Raw genomic sequence first — 22,220 nt, 5'->3', positions numbered from 1 at the left:
CGTCATACCGCTCAGGAAGGAGATGCGTTCTGTCTCCTAGAGATGAACGTACTTTGGTGCAAAAAGTGCAAATCAATCCCAGAACAACAGCAAAGGACCTTGTGAAGATGCTGGAGGCAACAGGTACACAAGTATCTATATCCACAGTAAAACAAGTCCTATATCGACATCACCTGAAAGGCCGCTCCGCAAGGAAGAAGCCACGGCTCCAAAACTGCCATAAAAAAGCCAGACTACGGTTTGCAACTGCACATGAGGACAAAGTTCGTACTTTTTGGAGAAATGTCCTCTGGTTTGATGAAACAAAAACAGTGTTTGACCATTGTTATGTTTGGAGGAAAAGGGGGAGGCCTGCAAGCCAAAGAACACCATCCCAACTCTGAAACACGGGGGTGGCAGCATCATGTTGTGGGGGTGCTTTGCTGCAGGAGGGACTGGTGCACTTCACAAAATAGATGGCTTCATGAGGGAGAAAAATTATGTGGATATATTGAAGCAACATCTCAAGACATCAATCAGGAAGTTAAAGCTTGGTTGTAAATGTGTCTTCCAAATGGACAATGACCCAAAGCATACTTCCAAAGTTGTGGCAAAATGGCTTAAGGACAACAAAGTCAACGTATTGGAGTGGCCATCACAAAGCCCTGACCTCAATCCTATAGAAAAATTGTGGGCAGAACTGAAAAAACGTGTGCGAGCAAGGAGGCCTACAAACCTGACTCAGTTACACCAGATCTGTCAGAAGGAATATTATTGTGGGAAGCTTGTGGAAGGCTACCCGAAACATTTGACCCAAGTTAATCAATTTAAAGGCAATGCTACCAAATACTAATTGAGTGTATGTAAACTTCTGACCCACTGAGAATGTGATGACAGAAATAAAAGCTGAAATAAATAATTATATCTATTATTATTGTGACATTTCACATTCTTAAAATAAAGTGGTGATCCTAACTGACCTAACACAGGGAACTGTGAAACAACACACAGAAAGGGCATCCGTAATGACAAAGGGAAAGAAAAATGGCAGAATAAAACCCACCAATGAATAATTAGATCTGTATTATGAAACAGATCATTTTAGCTCCACAAAGAGCTTTCTTCTCTTGATGTAGACCTGTTTTTATACTTGATCATACACAAATGTCTATTCATAAGAAAGTAGGGCATTTGCACACTTGCATTTGCATATCATGACACCCCAATTGGCCCTCAGAGGGATAGGGATAGAGAGGGATATGGGGAGAGAGAGAGAGTTACATATTTAGGTCAAGGGGAAATTAATAATTTAGCAGAATATATAATAACAAACAAAAATAAAACTATGCAAATGTCAGCACATACATCAAAGAAGAGGAACAAATCACTGTTGCACGAACTTAAAGCCAATGGCAATGTTATTGTGTTCACATAGAGAGCAATGTCAAGGAAGCAATCTCAATTACCTCCACAAGCATTACAAAAAAATCCATTGTACAAACTCAATCAAGTGACAGTAGATTTAAGCTGTAATGGAGAGATCCTCCAACAGAGGATCACAACAGAAACATCAGGGTAGAGGTCTGATTTGTTCACCACGCTCCCGCTGGCTTTCTGTCCACTCCCAACTGTTCCAGCATGAACTGGTCCACAACCCTGAATGTTAATTTAGACCTATGTAACAGCTCGCTTGCCAGCCATGGTCCCAGCAATTTTTGGTCCTATAGGCAATATCAAAATGAGCAAAAATAACCTAAGAAATATGTTAAATTACCTGAGATTCTCACGTGGACCATCATATTAGGCTAGTGGGATTACTGTACTATATCAGCCAATAGGCTAGACATAGTTTGAAGAGAGCAGAGTAGGAGAGAGAGCAGACACTTACACTTTCTCTTGAGCTCTGTCTGACCGCCCACTTCTGCCCGCAGCATGAAAAATGATATCTGTCAGCCTGTTTTGATGTTGTAATGGGAACAGCTGATGCCAATTTTCTTAAAAGGGACATATGCAACCATAAAGGAACTAGACAAGGAAAAAGGGTGAAGGAAAAAAAGAAAAATATCTAATTCATGACAGACAATATAAATTCACATCCCCTCAATCTCAATGAAATTAAACGTTGCCAGGGGTGCAGCAGGTATCCTTCTGAAAATGAACAATTCACATGGGGAGGAATTTGAAAGCCAGAGATATAGATAACACAGAGAGGCAAAACCATTTATACTATTCAAAATGCACTCGGATAACCTGCACAAAATTACAAATCGGTAGAGTGCCCAGAGGATGACAAAGAAAAGTAAATTGTATACGGACTGCTTAATAAGGTAATACATTCCCCAGTGGCCTATTGAGACTGGCAATTTGATAGTGACTGTAATAGTCTCAATTATCAATAACATTTTCAGTTGAACAACACAAATGGTATTTAATTAAATTCTTAAATTTTCCCATACCTTTATCTGATGGGGAGGGGGTTGTTGAAGTGATACATATATCACTAATACCAAAGCACCAAGGAAAAAACCCGGATATAATCTACTTTCATGAATGCGCGTGTGAGTGCAGATGGAGAGTAGGTGGGGGTGGATGGGGGCACAGTTCAACTTGAGACAGAAATAACATTATTACATCCACCAGTGGGACAGTATGTCTGTGAAATAGCATGTCAATGAGCTATCAACTGCTGGCCACCCTGGGTGATAAATACAGCTTAAAATGAGATTTTGCTGTCTTTTATATACACTGAGTGTACACAAAATTTGAAACATCTGCTCTTTCGATGACAGATTGACCAGGTGAATCCAGGTGAAAGCTATGCTCCCTTATTGATGTCACCAGTTGAATCCACTTCAATCAGTGTAGATGATGGGGATTTTCAAGCCTTGAGACAATTGAGACATGGATTGTTTATGTGTGCCATTCAGAGGGTTAAAGATTTAAGTGCCTTTGAACGGGGTATGGTAGTAGGTGCCAGGCGCACCGGTTTGATTGTGTCAAGAAGTGCAAAGCTGCTGGGTTTTCCATGTGTATCAAGAATGGTCCTCCACCCAAAGGACATCCAGCCAACTTGACACAACTGTGGGAAGCATTGGAGTCAACATGGGCCAGCATCCCTGTGTAACGCTTTCGTCACCTTGTAGAGTCCATGCCCCAATGAATTGAGGCTGTTCTTAGGGGAGAAGGGGGTGCAATTCAATATTAGGAAGGTGTTCCTAATGTTTTGTACACTCTTTGTGTATTTCCACACTTTGAGGTGTGGAAGAGCTGTTTGAAAAGAACCGGCTGAAATGTCTGCCTCTTTTGGTGGGATGGAGTTTTGGCCTGCCTGGTGACATCACCAGGTGGTAAATTAGTAAAGAGACCAATACGAAAGAGAGTTACAAACCTCTCTGCCAATAACAGCTCGTTTTCAGTTTTCCGCTCCCCACTTAAACCACTCCCAGACAGTTCTTTCTTGAGAAATAGCTCTGTGCTAAGCTTTTTTTTCTTTCTTTTTTACTRAAAACAATCACGGTAAGGTACTTTATTGTTCGACAGAAATTATTTTCAATTGAGATAAAAACGGCAGAAGCTAGGGGTCCGGAAAGAGAGGGTCTGGGACTGCTAATATGCTCGAAGGACAGGACAGGGAATACTGAGAGAAATGCCTCTGCTCTTCATTTAACACTCTATATTTATTGATTATCAGTCATCACCTTAAATGCCTCTCCAGGGTAGCTCTCCAGGAAAAAGGTTTGAGAGCATCGCTCTAGACTCTCAAAAAAAAAAGGTTCTAGTTAGTACCAAAAAAGTGTTCTTCATTTTCTCACTGYATTGGTTCTTTGAATAACCCTTTGCATGGTTCTTCTTTACACCAGCTACGCACAGAGGGTTCTTTGGAAAGGATGATGGTACTATGTGGAAACAATGGTTTCCGTTCAATGGTTTTTGCAGTTCACTAAACGGTTCTTTGCTCTTTTAGTCATAATTAAAATGTAGGGGCGGCGGCTCATGAAAATATTTTGGGGCATGGTTTACTGAGCTCGTTTTGTGCAATCTTGAATGAGATTGTCATTCCACTTGATCTAATCTGTTGTGTTATGCTAGTATATGTTATACAGTATACGACTATTGCCAGTGATAGTGATGGGAAGTCCGCCTCTTTTTACTGACTCAGATCTTTTTGACTGGTTCAGTCCAAAGAAGGAATCTTTTGACTCATTTCATTTATTTGAGTCAGTAATGCCCAGAGCATGCAGTACCCCCTACCGGTGAACGGAAAACTTGATTTTACATGCCTCTCGTTCACATGTGGTTCACCATAAGGAGTTTATTAGAGCTGTCATTTGTGACTGAGACTTGTAAAAGTGTGCTTTAACAATATAACATAACCAGAATTTTTTTTAAACTGTTTGATTCACAAAGATCCTTTGAGATTTAGAAAGGTTCTTTATAGAACCAATCTCCATAAAGGTTCTAGAAAGAACCCCCAAAAAGTGTTCTATATACTGTAAGCCCAAAAAGGGATGTAACTAGGGCTATTGCGGTGTCTGTATTATCGCCACACCGGGGGTCATGAGTCATGAAGGCAGTCAAAATCCACGCGACTGTTTAGTCACGGTAATTAGGCTTCTCTAAGCTATGATGCTGCTGATGGTCATTAGTAGCCTACCAAACTTGCTAAATGCCTGGTACTCAGCACTCTATTGTCCCTCTAATCACTCTGACATTAATGCAAATGTCTTCAAAACTGTAATCAATCACTTCATGATTGCCCATGAGCTCATGTTATGCAACATTTATTTCTCAACTTTCCTAATATTAAGCACATTGTTTAACTTTACAACAGGGCTATAGCCTACCTGGCTGGCATGAAAATTAACCACGGGAAAAGCGTCCTCCATTCGCTATTTAACTATACACTACCGGTCAAAAGTTTTAGAACTCCTATTCATTCAAGGATTTTTCTTTATTTTTACTGTTGTCTACATTGTAGAATATTAGTGAAGACATCTAAACTATGAAATAACACATATGGAATTTATATTGCCCGGTGGCACACCCTGGTCTGTTTCACCAGTCTTGTGCTTGTCTCCACCCCCCACCAAGTGTCTCCTATTTTTCCCCATTATCCCCTGTGTATTTATACCTGTCTGTTGCCAGTTCATCTTGTTTTGTCAGGTCTTATCMGCGTGTTTCCCGTTTCTCCTGCTCTCAAGTTTTTCTAGTCTTCCCGGTTTTGACCTTTCTGCCTGTCCTGACCCTAAGACTGCCTGCCGTTCTGTCCCTGATTGACTCTGCCTTGGATTACAAACCTCTGCCTGCCCTCAACCTGCCCTTTGAATGCCCCCTTGTTGTAATAAATATTCAGAGAATTGTAGTAGCCGCCTCCTGTGTCTGCATCTGGGTCATATCCTGAGCCGTGATAGTACAAACTGGTCATGACCGACCCAACAGACTCGGACCAGCTCCGCAACTCTGTCTCCCTCCAAGGAGCCACCATTGGAAGACACAAGGAATTACTGCATAACCCTGTGGAGGGACTCCATACCTTGGCGGAAAGCCATGACTATGCCTTCAATGCATTGTTGGAACAATTCCGTAAACTATCTACTAGGCAGAACACAACGGTAACCTTCCAGACTCTCAGTAACCCCGCTACCAGGGGTGCTGCTCCCCAGCCTACCCCGGCTTCCTGACAACCCCGTTTACCTCCTCCGGAGTGCTACGCTGGGGATCCTGGAACCTGCCGGATGTTTCTCTTCTAGTGCTCCCTCATCTTCGAGCTATAGCCCTCTTTGTTTCTTTTGGATCGCTCAAAGAAAGCTTGTCTTATAATGCTGATGTCCAGGAGGGCGCTCGCCTGGTCTACAGCGGTGTGGGAGCAACAATCCACCATTTGCCTTAGTCTGGAGGATTTCTTGGTGGCGGGGGAACCCGGCAAACTGGTTGTTTGTCCCAGATTCTGCCCGACCCCAGACCTGGAAGGGGATCATTCCTTTAACCTTACCTGCCATCCCAGCTCCAATCGGTCCCTGGCTTTCCTCCGACAACATTTTTGTTGTTTCAACATGGTTCATGACGTCTCCGCGTTCGTCGCGGCCAACACCGCAGAATAAGACACTGCGGCAAGCAGTGGCAGGCCTCTTTCAACTGCTCCCCATTCCTCATCGCCCCTGGTCCCATATATCCCTGGACTTTGTCACTGGTCTCTCTCTGTCCAATGACAATACCACCATTCTTACGGTAGTGGATAGGTTTTCCAAAGCCAACCTTTTCATTCCCCTTCCAAAGTTACCCTCYGCCAAGGAGACGGCCGAGCTCATGGTACAGCACGTCTTCTGGATCCATGGACTTCCGGTCGACATGGTCTCCGATCGTGGTCCTCAGTTCTTGTCCCGATTCTGGGAGGTGTTCTGCACCCTCATTGGATTATCGGCCAGACTGTCCTCCGGGTTTCATTCCCAATCTAGCGGCCAGTTGGAGCAAGCCAATGAGGACCTGGAGAAGAATCTTCGTTGCCTCGTCTCTGCCAACCCCACCACCTGGAGCCAGCAACTCGTGTGGGTGGATTTACTCATTTACTCAACACAGCCAGTGGTCACTACGTGTACCGGGTCATGCCCATGCATTACCAACGCCAATGCTGTGTTCCAGGCTCTGGTTAATGATTTTCTCCGTGACAGGGAGCGGAACATGGAGAAGAGGGGGCGGAACATCCATCCATTCATTGTGCAGACTGACCACAAGAACCTGGAATATCTCCGCACTGCCAAGCTCCTCAATTCCAGGCAGGCTAGGTGGGCCCTAATGTTCAACCGGTTCAATTCCTCATACCGACCTGGATCCAAGAATATCAAGCCGCTGTAGCCCCACGACTACTACCCTGGAACCTGAGACCATCCTTCCCACCTCATGCCTGGCGACGACACTCAGCTGGGGAATAGGGAAGCAGGTTCAGGAGGTGCAGTGTTCCCAGCCGAACCCCGGGGGATCCAGATAACCGGATGTTCGTACCTGACGCAGTCTTCTCCGCAGTCCTGGAGTAGGTCCACTCCTCCAGGCTTGCCTGCCACCCGGGCTCCAGTCGGACCCTGGATTTTGTGCGACAACGCTTTTGGTGGCCTACCATGGTTCCTGATGTCTCCGTATTCGTCGCCGCTTGCACGGTCTGTGCACAGAACAAGACTCATCGGCAAGCTCAGGCTGGTGTCCTCCAACCTCTGCCTGTCCATCACCGTCCCTGGTCTCACATCTCCCTAGACTTTCTCACGGGTCTCCCCCTGTCTGATGGCAACACTGCCATCCTGACTGTTGTGGATCGGTTTTCCAAAGCCACCCACTTCATTCCTCTCCCAAAGCTATCCTCTGCCAAAGAGACGGCCCAGCTGATGGTGCAGCATGTCTTCCGAATCCATGGACTGCCAGTTGACATGGTCTCTGACCGGGGTCCTCAGTTCTCGTCCCGGTTCTGGAAGGCGTTCTGCAATCTCATTGGGTCGTCAGTTAGCCTGTCTTCTGGGTTCCACCCCCAGTCCAACGGCCAGTCAGAGCGAGCCAACCAAGACCTTGAGACTACTCTGCGCTGGCTGGTCTCCGCCAACCCCACCACCTGGAGCCAGCAGCTTGTGTGGGTCRAAAACGCCCGCAACACCCTTCCCTGTTCTACTACGGGCCTATCACCCTTTGAGTGTTCCCTGGGGTATCAGTCCCCGCTCTTCCCTGAGCAGGAAGAAGAGGTCAGCATACCTTCGGCCCAGATGTTTGTCCGCCACTGTTGTCGTACCTTGAGGAGAGCCCGGTCGGCCCTCCTCAAGACAACCTCCAGGAATCAACGACAAGCGTATCGCCACCGGAACCCGGCTCCCTGGTATCGTCTCGGGCAGAAGGTATGGCTGTCCTTCCGGGATCTGCCCCTCCGGGTGGAATCCCGCAAACTCTTCCCACGGTTTATTGACTCTTTTCCCATCTCCAAGGTAATTAGCCCCTCTGCTGTTCGTCTTCTGTTGCCCCGTTGCCCCATACCCTCCGTATACATCCCACCTTTCATGTGTCCAGAGTTAAACCCATGTCTCACAGCCCCTTGTCTCCTGTTTCCTGAAACCTACCAGCGCTAAAAGTGTTTCAATCGGGGACGTCACTCGCTCTGAGACCTGGAAGTAGTTCTTCCCCTTGCCCTGCAAGGGCCATGGCTTTTTGTGGAGCGATGGTTAACAATGCTTCGAGGGTGGCTGTTTTCTATGTGTGCAGAGGGTCCCTGGTTCGAGCCCAGGTAGGGGAGAGGAGAAGGACGGAATCAAAACTGTTATATGGGCACCATTTTAATCAGGAGAATCTCCTCTTTGAAACAATGTAAGTCTGGGCAGCGAGCTCGTTTGTCATCGATCGCTAGACCAGAAAAAGTCAGAAGTTTTCAATTTTTTCCCTACTTTGTCATTACGCAGACATAAGCACAGTTGACACCATCGAGGAGCGGATGTTTACTTTCTACACAAGTCGTTTTTTCCCAGTTTCGTCCGACAAACAGATTGTAGTGGTAAAATCAAAAGGGATACATTTTTTATGGTATTCTAGGCATCACTCCATTCAAAACAGGCTCTGCGAACGTTCCATTCTATTAATTTGCTATGGGCTGACGCTAGTGTTCCAGTTTAGCCAACATCCTTAAGCCGTTCTTCAGCCTTGGGTGAATTTTGACTTGTTCTATTGTCCAGCCTATAGACAGCCAGAGTGAATTTACGAAAGCACCCGAATGTCCATTGAGAAAGCACAACAACTATACCATTTAGCTAAACTAAGAATGACGAGAATAATCAAGTCAATAAACGTTGGGTAGTTGGATAGCCTATAGTTAATATACTGGCAAATGTAATGCATAACTACTGACGTTAGATAGCTAGCTAACATACCGGTACATACTGCTGTAATGAAATGCTATGTGGTTCGTAAGGACAGCGTAGCTAACAAATTGTCAGCCAATATAACGTGTAAGGTAACTTATTTGAAAAGTCATTACTTTATTACATTGAGTAGCAAGCTACCCCTTGGTCGTTAGGGCAAATCTGGTCTGTGATAGGAGGGGTGGTTTTCACACCTTGCTCGGCTATTAGACTATTCTTTAGTACAGGTTGAATAGTCTATTGTTCAGCTATTAGCCCTTCTCCCCAACTTGCAACAAATTGCTGTTCCCAACTCATTCCTTTCCACCTTCCACGCGTCATCATTCTGCTCCTGAGCGGCTCGCTTGTGGGCGTGCTGGCAGGATATGGCAGCATCTTCGGTTGTGCGTCAAGAATTCTGCATACAGTAGCAAGTTTGTATGAAGGTGTGGTTATTCACAGGCAAATTGATATAAGATGACTGACCGTGGTAGAATAAAAAAAAAACAAGGCTTAATCATGCTCTCTCGTCTGCAAGTATGTTTTGATGTGAGAGAGGAAGCCAGTCCCAACATGGCCACCTCACCCGCTCTTAAGATAACCTTCGGGCCAACTGGGGAACCAAGGCTGGTTAGAAGACACCGCAATTGTGATGAACTGAGAGAATATTAGGGTAGCACTGTAATTCATGAATCACATGCTGTCTGCTGCTGTTCTTACCTCTTTCCCTTTCTGTCTTCATCACCTCTCTCCCCACCTCGTATTTCTTCCTTGTTTAATAATGCACACCATATGTGCATTGAAGTACAGATTGAACTTGTATTTATAATATTACAATTATCGTAATTATAATGCATTTATGTATTTATAACACGTGGATAATGAACTTCTTTCAATAAAGGGTTTCACATTCTCCACTGGTTGAATTTAAGTATCCCATTGAAATACTATCCTGTGTCCTCAGATAATGCAGATGAAGGGAGTTAGATATGCATCGTTTTTTTCTGTATATATGAATTACAAATCAATCATGTTTCTAGTCTATTGCATAGTTACAATGTGTAATCATTGATGTTCCAGGAGCAGGAGTGGTAAACACTGTTGTAGTGTATAATTGAAGTACATATATGCAGACACAGCATCATTCAAATAACGGAGTTTGATATGACTGAAAAAGAATGTCTCAGATTCATACCTGAAACGCACCTTTATTTGCCAAGGAAGAATACATGATCAGTGAATATATTCATTGTACAGGCTACAATGTGAGAATCTCATGCGTGGTAATAACTACAGTACATGTGTTTATAGGACTGCATCTTTGGCACAATAATGTTGTTATATTCTACTCTATCCATAGGCTTCATTAATGCCATTCAGACTTGAAGTTGATACAACTATGATAGCTGAGGTTCATAGATTGGTATGAATATTAGTTCAGAACCTAACATTTTAGGGCCCATACACAGATCGGCTACATACTGTAGCTAGCTATGCATTCATAGGCATACAGTTCTTTTTATCCTCCACTACACAATAAGCAAGTAAATAGTTAGCTAGCTATGCTACTTCAGCTGCATTGCAAGGCAGGCTTACACAATTGTACATTCMATTTGCAGTAAATGCTTTTGCTATTTAGATTGTTGTGCTGCTGATCCGGTTTCTGCTGTTCTGCCTGTTCATCGAACGTGCTACCTTTTCCCAGACCTGCTCTTTTAACTCTCTCTCTCCCTCTCCCTCTCCCTCTCCCTCTCTCTCTCTATCTCTACTGCATCTGCTGCCTCGACCTCTGAATCATCGGCTATGAAAACCCAAATTACATTTACTCCTGAGGTGCTGACCTGTTGATCCCTCTATAACCACTATGATTATTATTCGACCCTGCTGGTCATCTATGAACTTTTGAATATCTTGAAGAACGATCTGGCTTTAATGGCCATGTACTCTTATAATCGCCGCCCGGTACAGCCAGAAGATCTTGGTTTCTCTCTAGGTTTCTTTCTATATTCCTGGAGTTTTCCCTAGCCACTGTACTTCTACATCTGCATTGCTTACTCTATGGGGTTTTAGGCTGGGTTTCTGTAGAACACTTTGTGACAACTGCTGATGTAAAAAKGGCCTTATAAATACAGTTGATTGATTGAATAAAAATTCCAACTGTTGGATACCTTAACTCTGTCTGGATTCTAATAGGAATTACACATCACTAGCGATATTATGTTTGATGCCAGAGCTCAGAGGAATGCTTTGAAGTACTTCAAAGCAGTGTGCCGATGCCTGTATCACTTTATCAGAAACACGTGATCAATGATGTCCGAAGCTTTGTTTTATCGAACAACCACCTGATTGGTTTGGTATTGGTTTGGTAGAAAACAAAAAGGCTACACTGAGCACGTGCAATGGGATGTGGGGTGTCGTCTATAATAATTTGGCTGCTCTAAATTGTTTTGACCAGCAGGTGCCAATAGTGTTGGTCAAATCCTTGAATAATGAACCTTTCATCACAATTGGCTGGAAAACCTCCATGCATCAGGAAGCTTTCGTTTCCCCATCACTACACGTCAAGTTACAAGCAAGAATAATGTGACTTGAAAGCCTGATGTGGCCTGTAAACCAGAAGTTTCCTAACACCACTATATATGTATTGTATTAGAGTAAGATGTTGATGATGGCTTTCACCTTGGTACTCACTTGGTGAACACCACAGGCTTTTAAAAGGAAAGACTTCGATTGCCATGTCTCTGTCACTAGCAAATACAGTCATAGGTGGTAAATCTGCAATGCACTCAAAGAAAAGGCACCCTGGGAAATAGGCTAATTATGTCCCAATCTCCAACGCCGCATTACTCTCCGCCACATGGCCTTTTTTTTGTTCTTTCCGCCATCCATGCACTTTCAACATTTAGATAATAACGCATTTGACCTTTACAAGGATTGGTTGATTTCCAGTTTATAAGTGTACATTTTTTCAAGATGATTGGCGAGTAAAATATCTTGCAATCCATCGGATATCGCACTGTACCCTCATATTCCATGTCTTGAAATATGCAGACAGACAGATTTAAAGTAAATGTACATTGTATACTTCTGACAAGCAACTTTCTAACACTGCCCATAACTTTTGGACTTTATAGCATTCCCAGAATACATGAATTATTGAGTCATTGTTCGTTTTACACTTAAGACATTACGCTGCTGCTGTGCTGTAGAATTTGTGAATTTTCTATACATTAGTTTATCCTGGATTAACACTTTCTGAGTTAAATGTACATCATCGATTTTGCTGTGTGGTACCAGTTGGAACCAATGACAGGTTCTACAGTTATACTCATAGGATACTTCCGATACGCTTATGGCATACACTGTTAGGTACTCACATGGTACTGGTACTGTACTAGCGCATTTCCATACAGGATTTACCTCAATGTTTTACCCAAAAGGCTCAGACTTTTCAGTTTCCATCGACACTGGCCGACACCCGTGTCTCACTGGGTCATGTCTCCGGTGGATCTGCTCTCACTTGGTGCCAAAGCCAGGCCACTGGTACTTTTCAGCTATCATTTACATGAACATTAACATCTTCTCACAAAGCAACTGATTATACAGGTGCAACTCATATTGTACTTTCATGGTATAGGCACAGTCTATAAACCGTGAACATAGCATATTCATTTTGCAGCCCTTCCTGTTGATTCATTGTAGGTCAGTGAATACTACTTCTCATTGTGACTGTAGCCAGATGTCAGTGCGTCATTTGTGAGTTTTGTAAATGCTGCTTTGCATCTTGTTTCAGTCTGGGAGTACATGCAGAGTTGCAAGAGTAGCATAACCAGACCCCTATAGGGTTAAAGCCTGCCAGTTGCCCCAAATGCATTAGCATTCACCACCAAACACTGCAATGACAGCTCAATGAGCCTTTTAGGCTAATTCAATGCGTCTTAATTTCACAGTGTAGCCTCTGATGCTAAGACTCTGTCAACTCTCAGAGCCTAGGGTCATTAAGGCCACATTAAGAAAATACATCCCACTCAAGAGGGATAGCTACAAAACAGTCAACATTCCAGGATTCACTGCTCCCTTTATTTGTGGAATAAGTCAAATATACAAATACCTAAAAGTCTTTAATTTGCTCAGTCATGATGTTCTGCTTTCCTAAACTGTATATTGGCCTACTGGTTAAGCTTTTTAGAGGTTAAGCGTATATCAAATTGCAATCTGCTTCGATGCAATACACAGTTCCTGAAGAGCTCAGCCTAGAAAATGCCACAGACGTCCATGCTTTCTATTTCTGTGCTGCACACAGTAGTTTGCTTAATTAACAATGTTCTCTATTCATCAGCTCACGGGTGCGATTCACTTCTCTTCCTCACCAAATTGCAGGGGTTACTATGCAGTGCTGTGTTCGCGATAGGAACAAAGTCCTACTATATAATTACTCATACATGGCCCCTGTTTTAATGGGATGATTCCACTCAGTTGGTGGGATTGATGAGGGTCCCCAAAATGACGGAGATGAAAATATATAAATATTTTTGAAGCTACTGAGAGTTCTGTAGAAAATTAAATTTCTAGTCTAGCTGAGCATCTATGACATAGCATCAATGTTCCATGGATGTTCTGGTACTTCTATGATTCCCTAGGTCATTAAACAACACAGACCTTGAAGATTATCTAACAGGCGGTATCTCTGCACCAACACACATCTTCCCTATCTTATCTACTGTACAGAGCAGGTTCTCAAGTCCAACATGTAAAATTGATAACTTGAAATAACTTGAAATCAGCTAAATAATAATAATTATATCAATCTATTTGTATTCCTTCTGATGACAGAGTTACGCTGATAGCACAATTCATGTGTCAAACCATAGCCTAATAGCATATTTTGAGAGGTATTGAAATATCAATCCAGTCATTTCAGTCATCTGCGATATTCTTTCCAAATGTTCTCAGATGGGATTAATGCAAGCAGGATTTAATGAAACAAACAAACAGACTCCCACCCCTATTAACTGTCATGGCTACAGAGCCACACACTAAGACTCCCTCTCTAAATAGATGGCTGCTGTCTCTGCCGCTTGGAGTGCCTGTCACTCAGCGGGGACGCAGTCTATGGAGGAACGCAGCTGTTCTCAGTGCAGCCTTTTCTAAATCAATACATCAAGGCGCTGTACTACGCCTGAACCCAGAACTGCCAGCCAAATGCCCACAAACAAACAGGCTTGTGACAAATCAGAGGAACCAGGACAGTAAGGAACTGGGATCCTTGAATACCGCTATTCTCAGGGCACCTACCAGAGTCACCTCATATTGCCTTAGCTTACCTGGCTGACTATAGGACAGAGTGGGGTAAGTTGAGCCAAAGGGTTAGTTGTGCCACCCCTCATTTCCAGGAAACCATACACAAAAGGAATCATCTGACCAAATATTAAGGAAGAGGTCATAATTTCATGGACTCTGTGAAGGAAGAAACCACATGGAAAAAGTAGTAAGCAAGTCAGGTCCAAAAAACAGATTTTCACAAAGTCAAATGTATTTATTGTGTTACATGTTTCATGATGATTGTATCTAAACCAAATTACACCGAAAMAAATTATAAATGCAACATGCAACAAATTCTAATATTGATATTATATAATATTCTAAGTTGATTGTAGCCTGTGAAATGTTGTCCCACTCCTCTTCAATGGCTGTGCGAAGTTGTTGGATATTTGGTGGAAACTGGAACACGCTGTCGTACACGTCGATTCAGAGCGTCCAAAATATGCTCTATGGGTGACATGTCTGGTGAAGATGCAGGCCATGGAATAACTGGGACATTTTCAGCTTCCAGGAATTGTTTACAGATCCTTGAGACATGGGGCCGTGCATTATCATGCTGAAACATAAGGTGATGGTGGTGGATGAATGGCACAACAATGGGCCTCAGGATCTCGTCACGGTATCTCTGTACATTCAAATTGCCAACGATAAAATGCAATTCTGTTCATTGTCTGTACCTAATGCCTGTCCATACCATAACCYCACTGCCACCAGCTTCCCTGAGATGTTTTTTGACAGTTTGTGCAGAAATTCTTCGGTTGTGCAAACCCACAGTTTCATCAGCTGTCCGGGTGGCTGGTCTCAGATGATCCCGCAGGTGAAGAAGACGGATGTGGAGGTCCTGGGCTGGAGTGGTTACACATGGTCTGCGGTTGTAAGGGCATGTTGTTTAAAACGACATTGGAGGCTTATGGAAGAGAAATTAACATTAAATTCTGCACTCAGCGTAGTGGCCTTTTATTGTCCTCAGGACAAGTTGCACCTGTGTAATGATCATGCTGTTTAATCAGCTTCTTGATATGACAAACCTATCAGGTAGATGGATTATCTTGGCACATGAGAAATGCTCACTAACAGGGATATAAACACATTTGTGCATACAATTTGAGACAAATAAGCTTTTGGCGCATATGGAATATGTCTGGGATATTTTACATGTTGCGTTTATATTTGTTTTCAGCTGATAGTTTCAAGATTGTTCTGTACATCAGTTGGGGGTCTCTATAGGCTAAAATATAATACAACTAGCATGAAAGTGCATCCTTGTAGCTGTGTGAGCTAATATAGTCTACATGCTTACCTTGAGTTAAGTTGAGCCAATGGCCATGGAGTAAGTTCAGTCATTGGCCACCATACCTCATACAAATKATGATTACATTTAGACAGTTTTTGCATAATATGCATACTATTCTTGCCATGTGTCATGCATTGGTATTGTTACAGAGCAGACATCATCATGCCCGYGTACATAAACATAAAATAAGCAGGGCTCTAGCCCCCCTTGAGGTTCTTAAGAGAGCAGCCGGGGAAGCGAGAGAAGGGATGAGCAGCAGCAAGAGACTAAAAAATAGACTGAATGACACTGAAGAGGTAGATTGACAAAAAATTAAACAAACATGTACCTGTGCAAATGAGAGGCTGTGATAGAGGAGCAGAGGCACACAAGGTCTTATCTGATGATATGTTGTCTGAGCTTGCTAAACATATCACGAATCTCACGGACCAGTTTCATGGGATTAGTAGCCTCAAATGCAGAGAATTGGCACATCGAAACAAAATCCCCGTCCCAGACATCTAGTCACAAAATGGAAGGGTAAACGATATTGTACAGAGAGATCTATATCTGAATGTAGGCAAACATTTATGATATACAATATATCACACCCCCATTCCATTAATTAAACTTTGAACTCCCAGCACCCACTTACCCCAAGGTGGCTCAACTTACCCTGTCCTTAGTCTCAATTTACCCCATACCGATAAATTGTGCTAAGAGACCACTTTTTTTGAACAAGCTATATTTTCAAAACTGTTATGTTTACACGAATTCTGATTATTTCCAGGGATCCACTCCATCCTGAAATATATATAGATATATTTGTTAGAAAGAACACTATATTTCCTTTGTTGCAGTAATGGTAATGAAAAAAATGGCTCAACATACCCCACTCTCCCCTGCTGAGGTAAGTATGGGGAAATGTTTGAGTTTCATGGAGAATGTACAGAATTTCCCTCTTTGAAAACATACCCATATAAACTCTGTAATATGTATGGGTATTGTTATTTAAACGTGTAAAGAGAAGTGTCAGGGGCAAAAGGTTTTTAAAAAATAGGGTAAGAGAGAACACAGCAGTCACCTGTTTTCCCTGTAAGATTTAATCACAGATCCAATAAATAAAAGGCTGTTTGTTGTGTTATTTCCAAGCAAAGAGTGTATTAAACTCGGGCAGAATAGAGGTATTTTTTCTTTGTGAGCTCTTGTAGGGTCATTGTTCCTTAATCTAATTCCCTGGGAATGTCTGGAGCTACGTCTCTATCCTCCATCATCCCAGGACACCTTCTCTAAGTGCGTGCGCAACACGCCTCCCTTGATAATTCAGTCGCTTGTCTTTGCTAGTTCTCGCAGCGGCTTTTACTGGAAGCCTTGCAGCTAGTTCCTAAAGAGCAAGCTTTCATGGTGTTGCTGCTTATGGACATGCTTTTATGTATACGACAAGCACAAGGCTCTCAAAGGGATCCTTGCTCTGCAGCATGAAAGAAGGCATCGGGTCTCCCTTACCTTAAAGGCACCTGAAGTATGTAGCAACTGTGGTGGCCAGGTAGCTAAGATAAAAAGTCTACTATACATAGAGAAAAACTATTCACAAAGAAAATCCTCTTGTGGCACAAATTACATCTTGCCGTTAAAARATGTTCACATGAAAAAAGACCATTCGTTGCACAGTGGAGTTGCACTAAAGATGCAGTGAGCCCATTTCTTCTCCAAACGGCCCCACCACATCCCCCTGAATTCCTCCTGCATTCTGCAGGTCCCTATTAGGCCTGAGCGATGGCCCGATCCCAGCTGTGTTCCGCCAATGTTCTGCAGACAAAGAGGGAGAAACGGTCTCTGGAGCTTCGGCGGTCTTGACCCAGTTAAGGTAGGCAATGACTGATGACCGATGCAAGAGACCTGCCGACAAGATTTATTGAGACGATAAATGAGAAGGGCTTTGTGTTGCATTGGACGAGAGATTATTTATATGTTTAGATAAATACTTTTGGTAAGCGCCACACAGCCTTGMGTTGCTGTCTGTAGTGTGTTCATTTGCATGGAAAGCGAAGGGCCTACGCCTGTGGGCTTTCCTCAGAGACACGGACACAAGAAAACAAACAAAAAGATGAATCAAACTCTTGTTGAGACTGCAACACACTTTGGGAGAGCTTTGGTTAGTGCAACTTCACAAGTCTGTTTCCTTTATAGTCCCATTGTTTCTGTGTTGTTAGCAGGTTTCCCTCAGTAAATGCTGTTGATAATAGATAGAGAACAACACTATGGCAGCACATACTATAATACAGCATATGCTACTTGTGTAATATAGTTTATTCAAATGCAGAGAATATTAGCAATTTATGAAAATGTCAGTAGAACTAATGACAAACTGGCACGGCTAACCATCAGTTACACTGTACAGTTCGTAGCTCAGAAAGTCAGAGAGCTAACATCTGTGAGCACCGTCTGCCCTGGTGTTGTACTTGACATTTAAAACAAATCAGCTCGAATCAATAGCAAAGGTTATGACAGCAACACTCCGGTCCTACTATATGAAGTCAGTCTGCTTAGCGCTGAACCCCATCTAATAAAAAAGCTTGACCATCTCTTGAGCAGGTTCCCTTCCACAAATGATTGGAAATGGCATAAGCTGCTCCAAACAGACTGGACGCCCTTAAATGGCAACTCCGCCACTTTTCAACCTCATATTCATTATCTCCAGAACCAAACCAGTGTCTACATATGTGAAAATGGCTCATTTCTATGATCTGTGTTTAAAAAGATAAGTAGAAATGTCCAAATAACTGCTTCTCACTTTTCTCTCCTACATGGTAGGATTAAAAGTAATAAAAACKGTGATTTTCCAAACCTGCAACGTATTTCTAGCAAGAGGGAGGGTATTTTCTTGCTCCTCACCTCACAGCGAATCTCATAGTGTTTGAAAATCAATGTTTTTWTTTTTTTTTATGTTTTAACTTTTGATGTCATTGGGCATAACTTTTTCATTGAATGTTTTTCCACAAAACATAGAAATGCGCTGTTTTCACATATAACTCAGCAAAAAAAGAAACGTCCTCTCACTGTCAACTGCGTTTATTTTCAGCAAACTTAACATGTGTAAATATTTGTATGAACATAAGATTCAACAACTGAGACATAAACTAAACAAGTTCCACAGACATGTGACTAACAKAAATTGAATAATGTGTCCCTGAACAAAGGGGGAGTCAAAATCTAAAATAACAGTCAGTATCTGGTGTGGCCACCAGCTGCATTAAGTACAGCAGTGCATCTCCTCCTCATGGACTGCACTAGATTTGCCAGTTCTTGCTGTGAGATGTTACCCCACTCTTCCACCAAGCAAGTTCCCGGACATTTCTGGATTTCTGGGGGTGAATGGCCCTAGCCCTCACCCTCCGATCCAACATGTCCCAGGCGTGCTCAATGGGATTGAGATCCGGGCTCTTCGCTGGCCATGGCAGAACACTGACATTCCTGTCTTGCAGGAAATCACACACAGAACGAGCAGTATGGCTGGTGGCATTGTCATGCTGGAGGGTCATGTCAGGATGAGCCTGCAGGAAGGGTACCACATGAGGGAGGAGGATGTCTTCCCTGTAACGCATAGCGTTGAGATTGCCTGCAATGACAAAAATCTCAGTCCGATGATGCTGTGACACACCCCCCCAGACCATAACGGACTCTTCACCTCCAAATCGATCCCGCGCAAGAGTACAGGCCTCGGTGTAACGCTCATTCCTTCGACGATAAATGCGAATCCGACCATCACCCCATGTAAGACAAAACCGTGACTCGTCAGTGAAGAGCACTTTTTGCCAGTCCTGTCTGGTCCAGTGACGGTGGGTTTGTGCCCATAGGCAACGTTGTTGCCGGTGATGTCTGGTGAGRACCTGCCTTACAACAGGCCTACAAGCCTTCAGTCCAGCCTCTCTCAGCCTATTGTGGACAGTCTGAGCACTGATGGAGGGATTGTGCATTCCTGTGGTAACTCGGGCAGTTGTTGTTGCCATCCTGTACCTGTCCCGCAGGTGTGATGTTCGGACATACCGATCCTGTGCAGGTGTTGTTACACGTGGTCTGCCACTGCGAGGACAATCAGCTGTCCGTCCTGTCTCCCTGTAGCGCTGTCTTAGGCGTCTCACAGTACGGACATTGCAATTTATTGCCCTGGCCGCATCTGCAGTCCTCATGCCTCCTTGCAGCATGCCTAAGGCACATTCATACAGTTGAGCAGGGACCCTGGGAATCTTTCTTTTGGTGTTTTTCAGAGTCAGTAGAAAAGCCTCTTTAGTGTCCTAAGWTTCTCTGGACACCCTTGCAAGGTCGGAGTTCGGGCCCCCATTCACAAACTAGAGACTAGCGATCGCTGTCCATGGTGCTGAAATTGTGACATGTCTATGTGACTACATATCAAATCAAGGATAGGCTTTATGTGGTGGCAGGGCATGTAGCCTTTAGCTTCGCTTTAGCTAATGGATAAATGTTTATAAGCCTATTTGGTTGTAATTTTCTCATGCTAAGCCTAACATTTCCCGAAGCTATACATGGTGTGGCAATGCTGCCGATGCTGGTGGTAATAATGTAATTACTTGTTCAGTAATTAATGTTGGGAATTCAAACATTGCAGATTGTAAAATAAATGTTCTATGCAACAGCATACTAATCAGCTAACAATTTATGTTTTATTTTAATATACCAACTATCCTGTATAGCCTACCTGAACCTGCATGACGAGCCATCCTAGCACTCTCTCCCAGCTTGGATAGAAAGTTATTAAAACCAGTCTATCAATAACAATTAATACAGTCAATACACCCCAAAAAAGTGTTTAATTATGCAAGGTAGCCTACTATCTATAGCTATATAGCCTACAATATTTAGCTGCTATTTATATTTTTTTAATAAAAATTACAAATCAAATAGCCTAACAATGAAGAAAAAGTAGTTGGCTTTATTGTTGAACTCAGCAGGTTTTTCTGGTTAATACCCTACACAAATTGGCTGCAATATTCAAGGTGAATTCAATCTAACTTGAGACACTCCTCTGGTCTCCTGAAGTCCTCCTTGCTGCTTCTCTCTCTGTCTGTGTCTCATTTTCTCTTTCTTCCTCTTAAAGGAAAGTCTCTCTGTGTCTGTGTCTCTCTCTCTCTTTTTCTATGGAGAGACTTATCTTTGCTTCAGTATGCGAGCGACCGTGTCGCTTGCATTTTTGTGAGCAAATGTTTTCACCACGTCCTGTAGGTCCAGGTTTCAGCCCTGCCTGTTTTCTATACTGAGTATTGCCAACCCAGACAGCCCTTCCTGAGACATTATGCATTATAAGTACACGCTCGTCGAACATCTCATTCCAAAATTATGGGCATTAATATGGAGTTTGTCCTCCCTTTGCTGCTATAACAGCCTTCACTCTTCTGGGAAGGCTTTCCACTAGACGTTGGAACATTGTTGATGGGTTGCTACCATTTAGCCACAAGAGCATTAATGAGGTCGGGCACTGATGTTGGGCGATTAGGCCTGGCTCGCAGTTGGCATTCCAATTCATCCCAAAGGTGTTTGATGGGGTTGAGATCAGGGTTCTGTGCAGGTCAGTCAAGTTCTTCCACACAGATCTCGAATAAACCATTTCTGTATGGACCTCGCTTTGTGCACGGGGGCATTGTCATGCTGAAAGAGGAAAGAGCCTTCCCCAAACCTTTGCCACAAAGTTGGAAGCACAGAATCGTCTAGAATGTTATTGTATGTAGTAGCGTTTAGATTTCCTTTCACTGAAACGAAGGGACCTAACCATGAAAAACAGCCCAAAAGCATTATTCCTCCTCCACCAAACTTTACAGTTGGCACTTTGCATTCGGGCAGGTAGCGTTCTCCTGTTCTCCCGCCAAACTCAGATTAGGCCGTCGGACTGCCAGATGGTGAAGCGTGTTTGATCACTCCAGAGAACGCGTTTCCACTGCTCCAGAGTACAATAGCGGCAAACTTTACACCACTCCAGTTGACGCTTGGCATTGCGCATGGTGATCTTAGACTTGTGTGGGGCTGCTCGGCAATGGAAACCCATTTCACAAAGCTCCTGATGAACAGCTACTGGGCCGACGTTGCTTCCAGAGGCCGTTTGGAACTCGGTAGTAAGTGTTGCAATGTCCAGATACTTTTGGCAATGTAGTGTATGTCCATTGCGCTGCACACAATTTAAACTTAGTCTTGAATGATGCATGCTAAGATATACCAGAGATAAGGGACTGTTGATAATGCAACCCGGCAATTAAGGAGAATGAGAAGCTCAATTAAAGATAGTAGTAGTAGTAATGGGTTCTAAGATGGCGCTGGGATGCAAAGCCGCTGTTTTACGGGCTCCTGACCTATTTTGTGTTTTTTTTTGCGCTGATCTTAACCATTTTTCAGCAACCTCGGACCAGGTCCTAATCCCTGACACTCGGAAGATGAAAAAATGTTGCTATAGAGGACGCCATGCGGACACATTTATGAGACTATGGCGATGAGTGAATAGGCCGCCCCTACCCTCTGCCGAATATGCAGTCGCTGGAGAACAAACTGGATGAGCTTTGTCTGAGACTATCCTATCAACGGGACATGAAGAACTGTACTATATTATGCTTTTCGGAGTCATGGCTGAACAAGGTAGACCATACTATTTACGCTGTAGACCATACTATTTACCAAGAGAGTATTCATCTCTATGTTTCATAACTGTCTATTTAACACCCCAAACGATGCTGGTACTAAGATCTCACTCCAAAAAAAACTAATGAGGCTGAAAAGATTTG

At 43.3% G+C, this 22,220-nt stretch overlaps 1 protein-coding gene and 1 long non-coding RNA gene across 3 annotated transcripts in view; both read right to left on the bottom strand.

The window, feature by feature from the left end:
- Positions 1–22,220, bottom strand: part of LOC111962166 (chemokine-like protein TAFA-5) — a 140,629-nt gene that overhangs the window by 43,616 nt on the left and 74,793 nt on the right. The window lies entirely within an intron of this gene.
- LOC139027557 (uncharacterized) lies at positions 18,492–20,328 on the bottom strand. Its single transcript, XR_011479672.1, has 2 exons — positions 19,479–20,328; positions 18,492–19,341 (listed from the first exon to the last, which is right to left on the bottom strand). It is a non-coding gene; the product is annotated as an uncharacterized lncRNA (long non-coding RNA).

This window comes from Salvelinus sp. IW2-2015, linkage group LG4q.1:29 (assembly GCF_002910315.2).
Source record: "Salvelinus sp. IW2-2015 linkage group LG4q.1:29, ASM291031v2, whole genome shotgun sequence".
NCBI classification, from domain to species: Eukaryota; Metazoa; Chordata; class Actinopteri; order Salmoniformes; family Salmonidae; genus Salvelinus; species Salvelinus sp. IW2-2015.
Note: the sequence above shows the minus strand (reverse complement) of the source record. Positions and strands in the feature narration are given on the sequence as shown.